Source organism: Rattus rattus, chromosome 16 (genome assembly GCF_011064425.1).
Source record: "Rattus rattus isolate New Zealand chromosome 16, Rrattus_CSIRO_v1, whole genome shotgun sequence".
NCBI lineage: Eukaryota > Metazoa > Chordata > Mammalia > Rodentia > Muridae > Rattus > Rattus rattus.
This window is the reverse complement of record NC_046169.1, coordinates 10,311,262-10,324,172: the sequence shown is the minus strand read 5'-3', so window position 1 is coordinate 10,324,172 and position 12,911 is coordinate 10,311,262. Positions and strand designations below refer to the sequence as shown.

General features: G+C 53.7%; 1 protein-coding gene, 1 long non-coding RNA gene and 1 pseudogene across 9 annotated transcripts in view; 2 read left to right on the top strand and 1 right to left on the bottom strand.

Moving 5' to 3' along the window:
- Positions 1-1,548, bottom strand: part of Tnrc18 (trinucleotide repeat containing 18) — a 97,321-nt gene extending 95,773 nt beyond the window's left edge. For 7 of the 8 annotated variants that reach the window (XM_032887143.1, XM_032887147.1, XM_032887148.1 and 4 more), the window contains exon 1: positions 1,173-1,548. The gene's annotated coding sequence lies outside the window, so the exon portion shown is untranslated. Of the gene's footprint in view, positions 1-619; positions 1,145-1,172 lie in introns of those variants that run through there. The other variant, XM_032887144.1, reaches the window with a different exon arrangement.
- Positions 1,549-1,779: 231 nt separating this feature from the next.
- On the top strand, positions 1,780-4,171 carry LOC116885695. Its single transcript, XR_004386035.1, has 2 exons — positions 1,780-1,826; positions 2,319-4,171. It is a non-coding gene; the product is annotated as an uncharacterized LOC116885695 (long non-coding RNA).
- A 7,874-nt stretch (positions 4,172-12,045) lies between these two features.
- LOC116885923 lies at positions 12,046-12,593 on the top strand (annotated as a pseudogene).
- Positions 12,594-12,911: the final 318 nt, after the last annotated feature.

Sequence of the window (12,911 nt, the reverse complement as noted above, 5' to 3'; positions counted from 1 at the left end):
GAGTCCCCGAGACGTGGCATTCTCGCCCGCGAACTGGAAAAAGACTCCTTCAAAACAAGATTTGGTTTCATTTTCCAACGCCCGGGCCTTGGAATACCGATGCCGGGAGGATGTAGCCTGGGGTGGATTTGGGGATCATCAGACAAGATAGAAGGGGGCTCCAAAGATCTCGCTTCTACCCTAGCTTTGCGACCCACACCCCCAAAATAACCTACAAAGGAAAAACACCTTAACAGCGCGGGCCAGCCGAGGGGCACCTCCCCAGCATCGGGTAAACCCCCCTGTAATTCCTGTTTAAGCTGTTTGTTTAAAAGATCTGTCGTTTTCCTGTTCCCGAGGGGGGCAGAAGGAGGTCTCAGAGAGCCCACCCTTCCCCAGCTGACCATCCACCAGCCCCAGGCAGCTTTAGATCCTCTGATTCCGGGAGACCCAGGGCGGGCGCTCTAGCAGCCGGGGACTAAGCCACAGCCACGGGCTCCCGGGTGGCCAGCCGCCCTATATCCAGACCCAAAAGTCCTCTTCCCCCAACTTTGCTAAGGACGCCTATTTTAACGTGGCTTTGGTTACAAACACCCCCTCTTCCTCTCGCCCTCCCTCGCTCATATCAGGCTCTGGTTACCAGAATCGCGTTTACTTTTGAAAAAATCTACGATCGTCACAGCCCGGGATACTTGTCTCAAAGGCGCCAGGAGCTTTCCGCATACACTTAAAGATAATATTCTTTAAAGGCGTTTCGAAAAAGGCAGTGCCCAGGCGCCCCACTTTAAGGAAGTCGGGGTGAAGCCCTACGGAGCAGCCTTTTCCATGGCCGAGAAGCTGGCGTGGTTATCTGCGGGGTTCCACTGCGTCCTCCTCTACTTTTTCCCCTCTTAAATGCAGCTAAAATGGCTGAATTCCGGCTTTTAATTAAAAACAGCCTATAATCGAAACCGTCTCGGCGTCCCCGGGCTAGCCCGCCGCCTGCCGGGAACGGAGTAGGGAACCGCCGCCCTCGGCGGTGCTGCAGACTGAGGGCTCGGGTGGGAGTCCAGGGCGCAGCAAGGTGTCCTCTCCTCCAGGTCCCTGCCCTCCGCTTCCCTTCTGGGGACCCCGACAGTTTCGGGGACCACCTGCTCTGCGGACCCGAGGGGTGCGCTGCACAAGTTCGGGGAGCATCGGGGCCCGGAGCGTACCTGGCGCGGCGGGGCTCCGGGCTCCAGGCTCCGACGGCGACTCCGGCAACCGCCGCGGTTCCTGGCGCGGCTAGGCGCCCGTACTGCCCGCCATCCCTCGGCCGCCGCTCCCCTCCGCCACCCGCAGCCGCCTCACACTTTTTGCCCGCCTTTCCTTTTTTTGGTAGAAAACCGCTCCCCGGGCCGGGCGCGCGGCGCGCCAACTCCTCCGCCCTCCCGCGGCCCCGCTCCCGCAGCCCCCGGAAAAGCCAGCTTTCCTCCCGCCGAGCTCCCCGCTTTTTAATAAAATCCAGGTAGCGCCGGTTTAAAGAATCCCAAATCTCCATATACAGCCCGGGATTGGAAAAGGTACATTACACAACCCCCCTTTCAAGTTCCTCTCGCTGGATCTAAAAAAAAAAAAAAAAAACGGAGGGGGGGCCTGGGGGGGACGGGGGGAGGGGAGCCTCGCAGGCGAAGAAACACGCATTGTTCCCGGGTGCCCGCCCCCCCTTCGGGCCAGCCCCCGGCCGCAGCGCATTGGCCCTGCGCGCCGCCCATCACGCGCATGTAAACACCTTGGCCCTCAGCCATTCCTATAAAACCAATTACGGACCTCGGGGCTCCAGCAGTTTCCAGGCTCCCCACGGCGGGGCTGAATGATCAAAACTGGTGGTGAGAATTTTTCCGAGCCGTTTCTAGGCAGCCCTCCCCCTCACCAGCTCCAGCAGACCCCCCCTCCTTTCTCCTTCTCCCTCCCCCCCCATGCCAGCCCCTCCTCCTGCGTCTGGGCTGAGTGATCAAAATAGAGGAAGATGGTTGTCGCCGCAATCCCGGGCATTGCAAGGCCTCCTGTCAGCTTCCTTCTTCGGGAGGAGGTGACAAGCTAGCCGGGAAGAGCCGGTAGCCGGCGGGCTGCTCATTGCGCCCGCGCCCGGTGCTCCCTCTCCAGGGTGCCACTCCAAAGAGCGAGGTTCAGACGCCAAAATAACAAGGCCTGCTTTCTCTCTCTCTCTCTCTCTCTCTCTCTCTCTCTCTCTCTCTCTCTCTCTCTCTCTCTCTCTCTCTCTCAAATAAAGCAGCGATTCATTCCCTGTCCCCCTAGCAGTCGCGGTCGGGTGGGGTGGGCAAGCAGGCCACAAGGACTTTTTTTTTCTTTTGCCCCAGCCTGCTGGTCCCCTCCCTGAAACGCGGTGTAAGAAGGCTTTACTGATTAATATTTTGGACAGGCCGCGGCGGTCGGCAGGGGTGAGTTGCATCTTATAAAAAGGGTTCCTATAGAAACCCGGGCTGTGGGGCTCTGCGGCCGAGTGCGCAACGCGCGCCCCTCCCCAAAGCCCCTTTTGGCGTGGGCGCCCCTCCTTTCCCCTCCACCCCCCCCCAAGAAAAACCAGAGCAGAAAAAAGGATTAGATCGGCGGAACGCGAGCTGAATCCCTCTCGGTTCTGACATTTCAGCCCTATTAGCATTTCTCCACGGGGCCTTCTGAAACCTATTAAGGTGTAATATTAAAAACCTCTTGGCTGGGGGCCTCTCTCGCCTTCCATCCGCCGCGCCCCCTCCAGGGAGGGCGAGACCGGGAAAGGGAAAAAAAAATCTGTTGAGCTCAGACGAAGCAAGCCAAGCCCAAAAGTGCTTGGCTGGCCACGGCGGCCAGAGGGGGAGGGGAGCACCAATCCCCCAGACTTTGTACTTTTATTTTGCTCTTTCAGCAAAAGAAAAAAAAAAAAAAAAACTTTCGGGGTTAAGTGGCCGGGAGCCGCCGACGGCAGATAGACCTGGCTGGAGACCCAGGGAGTGTGGTCCTCGCCGAAGGGACCGCTCCTAAAAGGGTGGGGGGATCCCCTGCACCCTCTCCGCAAGCCCTACAGGAGCCCGAGTCCAGCCAGGCATTACCTACCCTGGAAAGGAAGCTTGGGAAGGCAGAGAGCCTTGCAGATCCTGCCTCGAGAGCAACCGTGGTTATAGGGTTTTAATTAAAACAAAAGAAGCCCGCTCTTTCGCCCTGCTCTGCGGACTCAGCGTTTTCCTACTGCTGCTATTTTTTTTTTAAAGAAAATCCATTTTTAAGGCAATTTTTGAGAGTTTTTTTTAATGAGCTAGTTAGCGCTCATCCGTTCTATTTTTCTTTTCTCCACTTTTAGAAAGAAAAAAAAAAGAGGGAAGATTCGAGAGAGAGAGAGCTGGGGGTGTCTAATTTAATTCCAGGATAAATTTGAAGGGAAAAAAATTCGGCCTCTTGAGAGCAGTTTCAAGTTGCCCTTCCTGGAGCTTTCTGCGCTGGTTTCTAGGCTGCCCTCTTTTAGAAGCTGGGGCTCGGTGGGGGGAGGAGGGAGGAGTGAGAAGGAGAGAAAAGAACGAAAATAGCCGGAGCCGAGGGGAACTGAGCGGCGGTGTCCGCGCGCTCAGAGCTGGGCGAGCGGGTCTCAGTGGCAGCCAGGGGCGACCGGAGGCGACCGGTGCTGCCCGGGGACCGCCAGGAGCAAAGACGGAGAGAGGGGGGTTAGAGAAAGGAGGTATTGTGTCTATGTGCCTTAGGGGAGGGGGGAGTTGATTGCAAGAAATAAAATAAATGCTGTTACGCTGCGAGGGCTGATGGAAACAAGAGAGACCGGCTGAGGGGGTGGGGGGCGCCTAGTGCCCTTGAGTCTTATCCAGAGGCCTTTGTGGGTTCCCAGTTAAACCCTCCCACGCCTCAGTCGCTCGCTTTCCCCCACCCCCAACGCCCTCCAATATTCAGAGCGCAGGCCCTGATCTCCCACCAACCCCCTCATCCCTCTCGGGATCCAGAATGTTTTTCTTATTTTAATACAGCTCAAGAAAAAATATGTATCTTGAGAGGATCGGGGTGGGGGATTGTGCAAAAGGCTTGCGGGATTGGAAAAAAACAAAGGCCTGTTTTTATAAATGTTTAATGTTTTCACCCCTGGATGCTCCAAGACGCCGTAATTGTGACGGCGGGGTATGTGTGCCATAAATCATTTAGCTGCTAATAAAAAATTATCCCAATTTTCCCCGGATTTGCCGATGGCGTTTGCATTTTTCAAGTGTGCCCCGGGTCGGCGTGGCATACCGACCCAGAGTTTCATTAGGTCTGAGGTTGGGGCGGAACATGGCACGTCCCCCTCTGGAATGTACGACTCCCTGGTCCCCTCTCGACCTGCCACCAGGCCCTCAGGCTACCGGGGTGCGCTGGGCCTGGGGGACCGGATTCCCGGCCCCCGGGAGGGGAACGCTGCTTGAGTCTCTCCTGCATCTCTCCAGGCTGCCAAGTGCGGCGTGCGGTGCGCAGGCCAGTGCCCAGGTCTCCGTTTCCCTGTGTCCCTCACATTTAACAGCGGTCGGGAGCCATGTTGGGGCGTGGGGACATTTCTAGAGAAGCAGAGGCTATACTACACCACCACTTCAGAGAGCCTCCAGGTCTGGGGAAATAACCTCCAAGCCGGGCTGGGCCACACTTAACTACAAAAGCCCGGTGAGGCCGTCCTGAAATGGAACTGGAAACAACCGCAGGGACCACGAGTCCAGGCGCCATCTTCCGCGCCCCATCCCCCATGCTTGTTTACCCGGTGGGATCCGTGGCCAGAAAAATTCCGTTGACGCTGTGTGTGTGTGTGTGTGTGTGTGTGTGTGTGTGTGTGTGTGTGTGTGTGTGTGTGTGTGTTGTACTGACTGGAGAGAAAATCGTGGGGGGCCTCCAGCGAAGTCCCAAGTTCCCGGACAAACCGCCCGGCTGGTCTGCCGGGTCTGGCATAGTTGTCCCCGGCCACTCCTGTGGCTTTTGGTGTATTCTTCCAGATATCTGGTCCAGGTCTGAAAGCTCTGGATGAGTCCCCACGGACAAAACTCAAAGCTCTTTGTTGTAAAACCAGAGGACAGGCCAACCTTGAGTGCGGCTGCCTTCCCTGTGGTGCGCCTTTGTCCGGCTCCAAGGAACCCCGCGCTCCCCTCACTTCTGCCCCAAGAAAGCTTGAACCCTCATCTTCCACAATCCGGATGTTGTTAGCCGTGTGGACAGGTTTCCACCCATGTTCCTCCATCAGGGGGACGGGGAAGAGATTTAAAAAAAAAAAAAAAAAAAAAGCTAATTTTCATTCCTAAGAGAACATCCAAGTGACCCCCTCTACCCGATGCCTCGAACCAGCTCTCCCGGGGAGTGGAACGCCACTGGAGACTAAGTGACAGGGATCCTAAGAAAAAGCCAGCTTGTGCCTCCGGTGCTGCCACCGTAGAGTCTAAGGCGGGTGTTTCCGTAGATCCTAAATCCGGCTGCCCGGGAGCTCCCGGCCCGGGCGCCGCTAAAACCCGGAGAGGCCAAGCCGGGCCCAGCCACGCTCGCAGTTTCTCGCTGCGGCTGGCCCATCAGCAGCTGGGTATCCTGAAGTTCATCCAGCCAAGGGTAGCCCAAACCCGCCAACAAAACCAAGGATCTGGTGCCAGAGCCTCGCACGCCACCCCGGACCCAAGCGAGCAACTCGCAGCCCAGGGGCGGTGGCACCCGGCCACTTCGGATTTCTGCTCCTCTCAGCCCCGCCTCCGACCCTGGCCTCCTCCTCTGGCCCGGGTCGGGTCTTACATTCCACTGTCTTGGCTCGAGATGCATTTGGTGCGCAGGGAGCAGCCAGGGTCATAAATCTGCACTCAGGCCCTCCTCCTCGAGGTAGGGCCAGGCACTCTTCTCTCCTTGGTCTTGGCCTGAGGACCCCGAGACCACGCAGGGAAGCAAGCCAGGAGCTTCCTCATTCGCCTAAGAGAGGGAACTGCCTCACCCTCTCTGTGCCAGCACCCGGAGTATCGGGCCTCACAGATCACCGGCAGCTGGGGTAGGGGTCTGGGCCCAGGCACTTCTTTTAATATAGTTCGATGAGGCTGGGGTGGCTATGAGGTCATTTATGCCAAGAAGGAGGACCTCTAGACCCCGTATTAATCTCGGGCCCTTACCAAAGATCTATTTGGGGAGAGGGAGCATCCAAGAACCGATCAAGTGGCTACAGGCATGGTATTTGGAGACAGGACCTCATAGGCTTCCCTCTCCTCCTTGCCAAGGACACCCCGAAACGTCTCCTTTGGGTCTGGTTTTCCCGAGTCCACCATGCGCCTTCATTCTCAGAATTGAACCATCCAGAAAGCAGGCATTGGTCATCTGGTGATGGCGGCCATAGCGTGACTGTTAAACCTAAGGGGGGGGGGACTACCCAAGGGGGTGTATTTGCGGTTAATAACGTCTCATGCTACAAGAATTTTCTTTGCCAAAGAGGCAGGCAACGGACCATTATGCTGGTCCCTGTGAGGGCATGGGGCTCAAGGTGGGGACAGCTGTGCGGGGCGCACGGAGTGGAGTGGGGGCCAAGCATTTACCCTCTCCTGGTTGCTTCTCTGTGTCAGATGCGGGGTGCAGGGATATAGAAAGCTTGCTCTCACCCACGGAGCTCTTGGATTCCCAGCGATGTCTCAAAAACACTATTAGAGGGGCCGAGGGCTTTGGGTCGGGCGCCGAGAAATATGAGCACTGACCCGCGTAGTAGCGGAGCAGCAAGAGGTTGTATATCCACATTCCGGGCCAGGCAGTCCCTGCAAGGCCCCAACGAAGCGCCTCGGAAAAAAAACAAAGCTTTGCCAGTTTCATCCAAGGTTAAACTCCACCGCAAGCATTTTTCTTTTTCTTTCTTCTTCCTATTTTTTTTTCCCCTCCCCGGAATCAGAGCGATAGCGTTACTGCAAAGAAACCGCAAATAAATCAACTTCTCAGCAGCCCGCTTTAGAGCTGCGGTGACCTTGGGGGGAATGTTTTCCTGCTAGACCCGTCCCAGAACTGGCGTGGGGGAGGGGACCCACTGCCATCCCAGTCTCCCCACACACCCCTAGAGAAGAAGGAGAAGGGGTGGCCAAGGACACTGGCGGGTGTATATTATGGCATGTGTGCCCGGGGTGAGGAGTTTGGAAAGAGGTCAGGGGGGTATCGTGGTTATTATTTAAGGGGGACAGTGTCCGGTAACGGGGAATTTGCTGCCGCGAAAAGGCCTGTGTACCCCAGACTGCGGTACCCCCTCCGCAAACGCCATACTAGTCCCTGGGGAATGGGGAACAAACCCCGATGGACAAACGAGGCCTCTTTGGGGACCTCTGGTCTTTGTCTGGGTGTGACCGGGTGTGTTCCGCAGCCAGTTTTGTGCGGGGTGTGACTAATCGGATTTATGTGTGTGAGTGCCGGGGTGACTAATGGAGGGTTTGGCAGCACGTGTGTTTGGGGAGGGGCGCTGCACCTAGGTGGGGACTCAGTGCCCCAGGAGGGGGCTGCCTGATCTCAGAAGTTTCCTCCCTTCCCCCTTCCTCCTGGCTTCCAGCTTTGTTTGGGCCTCTGCGGGGCTGCCTGGCAGGCCCGTGCATGCTAGGGAGCTGGGGCTCAAATTCCACAGCATGCCTGGCGCCCCGAGGCAGCTCCTGGCCTCCCGCCTCCCTAAGCCACGTGGTACCTCCAAATCTAGGCTGGCCGCTTCCAAATTGGGGCTGTCCCACCCCCTGAAGCTGAGCCCTCCCAGCATTTTCTACGTTGCCCAAGGAAGCCACTACAGACGCCCAGCTCTGTGATCTGTTGATACTGTCCTAAAAGAATTCATAGAGATGTCGGAAGTCACAGCGGCACACCAAGGAAGTCGCTTAGGTTGTGAGTTCGGGGTCTCTTCGGACCTTCCCCCCGCCCCCCTTCTGGTGCTGTAAATGGAATTCAGTCACTCACACACGGTAGTCAAGAGCTCCATCTACCTCTAGGCCTCTAGCTAGCTCCTAGACCCTAGGCCATAGGGGTCTTGAAGGTGGGGTTGGTTCGGACCTATAACCGCCACGCTCGGAAGGCAGGGGCAAGTGGCCATGTGAGTGTACCCAGGCCAGCCAAGGTTTCACAGTGAAACCTTGTTCCATGAGAAGGAAAATAAGTAAAACTCTAGTTTTTATTTATTTTCTGGTTATTTATGATAGTGGAGCTATCCTCCAGAAGTTGAGAGGTGGAAGTTGGGGTACAGGAGTTCAAGGTCATCCCATGGTGTTTAACTAATGTAGGTCTGCGATTCAGTCGTCAGTCTCTCTTCCCTTTCTCAAAGAAATCAATAAAGGGGGCCGGCAAGATGGCTCGGCAGATAAAGGCTCTTGCCACTAAGACTGACACTCTGAGGGCCATCCTGGGAAGCCGGTAGTCAAAAGAGAACAGCCTTGCAGATGTACTCCGTATACAGATAGTAGATGGGTGAGATATATATTAAAGTATATATACAATTAAAGATTTTTTTAATTAAAAATAAACAAGGAGATTCTCTAGTGGGTAGTGGGTGTGGTTAGAAAGGTGGGTGCCGCTCTCCAGACCACGGACCCCAGGACAGATTAACTTGGAGGTCCAGAAACCTGGATACTCACACATGCCATCTCTCAATTCCACAGCCTCTCTGTGGCTCGTAGGCTGCTGTGTCTAGCATCTTTGCCAAGCAGAGACACACTCATCAAGAAGGCCCGAAGATCCAAGGAAGTGGGGGAAGATCTAACTAAAATCACATACACCCCCAGCCAAGAAAGAGATGGGGAGGGGGGAGGTTGACCCTGACCAAATCTGACCCAGTACACACACACACACACACACACACACACACACACACACACACACACACACAAACACACACACACTCTCTCTCTCTCTCCACCTCCTCCCCCTCCCTCCTTTTTTTTCTCCTTTTTATCTCTCATTAGCATGCATTTTCTTTCAAGCAGGAAAGAAAAACATTTCCCATGGCTACAGCTTTGAAAACCCCCCTCTCCTCACCAGTCGGGGCGCCCACTCCCCTGTCAATCTCTTCCCATCGCTTCCCATCCGCTGAAAGTCAAAAACAACCCCCACCCCACCCCAAAGTTCAAACCTGACAGGCACACACACACACCCTTCACAACCTCGGAGCAGTGCAGTTCTGTGTTTCTACCTCAGCGAGGAGGGAGCAGGCGGCAGGAGAACCCTACCAGCACCTGTGTGTCTCCAGATTCAGCAGTCACAGCGTGTCATCTCCCAAGAAACTTCCAGAACTGCTCTGGCAGGGCAGACCCTCCCCCACTTCATTTTTTTTTTCTTCTTCTTCTGGAAACCTTGATTCTCCTCCAAGGTGCTCCCTACACTAATCTATTCCCCTGCTACAGCTCCCTCTTAGAGGGGAGGGGGGCTCTGTTATAGATTGAGTACCTCCCCCCCTAATTCCTGTGTGTGGAAGCAATCTCCTCAAAATTGAAAGCATTCTGTCACACAGGGAAGCTGTAGGCTCTGACACACGTGAAGTAAAGCCAACTTAAAAGGCTTACACTAGTCACAGGGAGCCTTCCTGAGCAGTAACATAGTAACGGTCCACAGCCGGGCTGTTGGAGGGTCACTCCCGTATGTAACCCTGGTACTTCTGACCAATAAACTCCTTGGTTCACTGTGGTTGGTAGCTGTGTGGGTGGATGGGGGTGTGGGGTGTGTGCCTGGAGCCACCTCCCTACTGCTCTCTGCCTTATATCCTTGAGGCAGAGTCTCTTCCGGTATCTAGAGCGAGGCTGGCTGCTTACAAGCCCCCAAGCAATCCTTTGGTCTCCACCCCCCAGCCCCTTCCCCACCCCCAACACACACACACACACTCCCTAGAACAAAGGTCCTGGATATATCAGGGTCCTCCTGCTTGTGCAGCAAAACCTCTTACCCCCACTGAGCTGTCAGCCATCTCCTGTTACTTTGACCCACTGTCAGTGTTCTGTCTGGTAAAAGTTAATTTCACATTATGCTAAGGCAACAAGACTTCAAAATGACCTTATATGGACATTGGAGCTGTCCAGAGCATGGCGGTACAGGCCTGTCACTGTAGCAATCCAGAAGCTGAGGCCGAGGCTGAGGCAGGGGAACCACACACTCCAGACAAACCTGAACTGCCTGGAGAGACTTCAGGAAACAAGCAGAATGACCATTTTAACCTTTCGTGTGTGGGTGCATGTGCGTGCAGAGGTGTGTACATGTGTGTGGTGGCCCAAAGCTGTCAAACCAAGTGTTGTGGTGGTTTGAATAGATATGCCCCCCCCCCATAGACTCCTGTGTGACTGCTTGGCCCATAGGGAGTAACCTAGGAGGTGTGGCCTCGTTGGAGTGGGTGTGGCCTTATTGAGAGGAAGTGTGTCACTGAGGGCTTTCAGGTCTCCAATGGTCAAACTATGCCCCTTTTGCTGTCTATTGATCTAGATGTAGAACTCTGAGTTCCTTCTCCAGCACCATGTCTGCCTGCGTGCTGCCAGGCTTCCCACCATGACCTCTGAACTGTAAGCCAGCCCCAATCAAATGCTTTCCTTTATAAGAGTTGCCTTGGTCATGCTGTCTCTTCACAGCAATACAATCTTAACTAAAAGGAGTATCTTTGTTGTGCTCTGTCCACATTATCAATCTGGGCAGGATCTGCTAAGCACGTTTAGTCCCCACACTGTGAGTTTGAGGACAGCCTGGTCTACAGAGCAAGTTCCAGGATAGCCAGGAAATGAGTTGGGAGGGGACGGGGGGGGGGGAATGAATGGGCGGGACCTCTCACTGAGCCTGGATCTGAGTGATTCTAACTACAGAAGCTCTCTGTCTTGCCCCAGGAATTCTCTGTTTACTAACTAACGTCTGTGTACTGGATTGCAGGCAACTGTCACACCTGCGTCCGGCACCGCACCCACATGCTGGTCCTCACACGGCAGAGGTGTGCCTTATCCAGAGTTGTCTCCCCAGCCATATTTAACCAGTTGGTTGGTTGGTTATTTTGTTTTGGTTTTTTGCAGGGGAGAGGGAGGTATTGAAACACGGCCTAACCACGTAGACTAGGCCAGCTTTGAACTCTGCGTGATCTGTCTGCTTCTGCCTCACAAATGCTGGGATTAAAGGTGCACACCACGGGGGTTGGGGATTTAGCTCAGTGGTAGAGCCCTTGCCTAGGAAGCGCAAGGCCCTGGGTTCGGTCCCCAGCTCTGGGGGAAGAAAAAAAGAACCAAATAAAGGTGCGCACCACGATACTCAGCTTAACTCATTTTAACTGTGTGTGTGTGTGTGTGTGTGTGTGTGTGTGTGTGTGTGTGTTATTTATGTTCTATGTGTGTGCACAGAGAATGCACATTGCCACAGTGCAAATATGGAAGTCAGAGAAGAAACTGCCTGCAGAAGATGGTTCTTTTTCTACCTTGTGAGTGCCTAATATCAAACTCTGGTTGTCAGGCTTGGTGGCAAAGATGGAGACACGTCACTGGCTTGCCGTTTTAAGCACTTTGTGTGTGTGTGTGTTGTGTGTGTGTGTGTGTGTGTGTGTGTGTGTGTGTATGACTTATTTATTTATTTATTTAATGTATGTGAGTACACTGTAGCTGTCTTCATGCATCTGATCCCATTACAGATGGTTGTGAGCCACCATGTGGTTGCTGGGATTTGAACTCAGGACCTCTGGAAGAGCAGTCAGTGTTCTTAACCACTGAATCATCTCTCCAGCCCATTTTAACCATTTTTAAAAGACTTTATTTGTTTTAATTATGTGTCCCTCCCCTCTGTGTGTGTGTGTGTGTGTGTGTGTGTGTGTGTGCATTAGGTGTGTATGGGTGGTGTGTATGTGTATGCATGTATAAGGGTATCTGTGTGTGTATGGGTGTGTTTATGGGTATGTGTATGGGTGTATGTATGAGGGTGTAGGTGGTTATATTATGAATATGTGTGTATGGGTGTGTATAGGGGTATGTGTATGATATGTATGAGTGTGTGTGTGTGTGTGTGTGCGTGATTGGATGTTGTATGTATGAATGTGTGTGTGTATAGGGGTTTATATGTGTGTGTATATGTGAATGAGTATGTGTATGGGTCTGCATTTATGCATGAATGTTTATGTGTGTGTTGCTTTTTAACAAAATCTCAGTTGTTCAATTTTACCAATGAAGGCTCAGGGGCCAGATGCTGAGGTGAAAGCCTGCTAGCTCGGAGAGGCAGAAAAGCACCCAGCTGACCCTCCTCCTCAGCTGGTGTCCCACAAGGAATGTTCTCACTCCTGCCAGCTCAAAAAACATCCTTCAAGCGGAATGTCCCCCCTCCTCCCTGCATCTCCCCGTCCATCCTGACTCCCTCTCACCCTCTCTGGTATTTTATTAATAATCCTATGTTCCCCTTTTCTTGTTGGGCGTCTGAAAGCAAGATGGGTCACCAGCAGCTCTATTGGAGTCACCCTCGGAAGTTCGGCCAGGGTTCTTGCTCTCGCCGCATCGGCTCTTACCACCATGGTCTGATCTGTAAATACGGGCTGAGCAAGTGCTTCCTTCAGTAAGCAAAGGACGTAGGCGTCATTAAGTTGGACTAAGCGACCCGAATGGATGACTCGCTGTCTACCCAGAGAAACCAACCATGCTGGTCTTTGTGCCCACAGAATAAAAAAGTGAAGACTTAAAACATAACAGTTCCATGTTCACCTCTTGTCACCTGGTTGCTAACTCCGATTCTTGACCTATATTGACAATATTCAAGCAGAAAGCTCTTGGATTAAAGGTGTGTGTTGGGGGTTGGGGATTTAGCTCAGTGGTAGAGCGCTTGCCTGGCTGGGTTCGGTCCCCAGCTCCGAAAAAAAAGAAAAGAAAAAGAAAAAGAAAAAAAAAGGTGTGTGTTGGGGCTGAGCCACTTTACAACTTGAAACAGCTTTTTCCAGTAAGTAATACAATCTTGGGATTTTCAGGATGAGCAAAGAAATATCCTGCAACATTCAT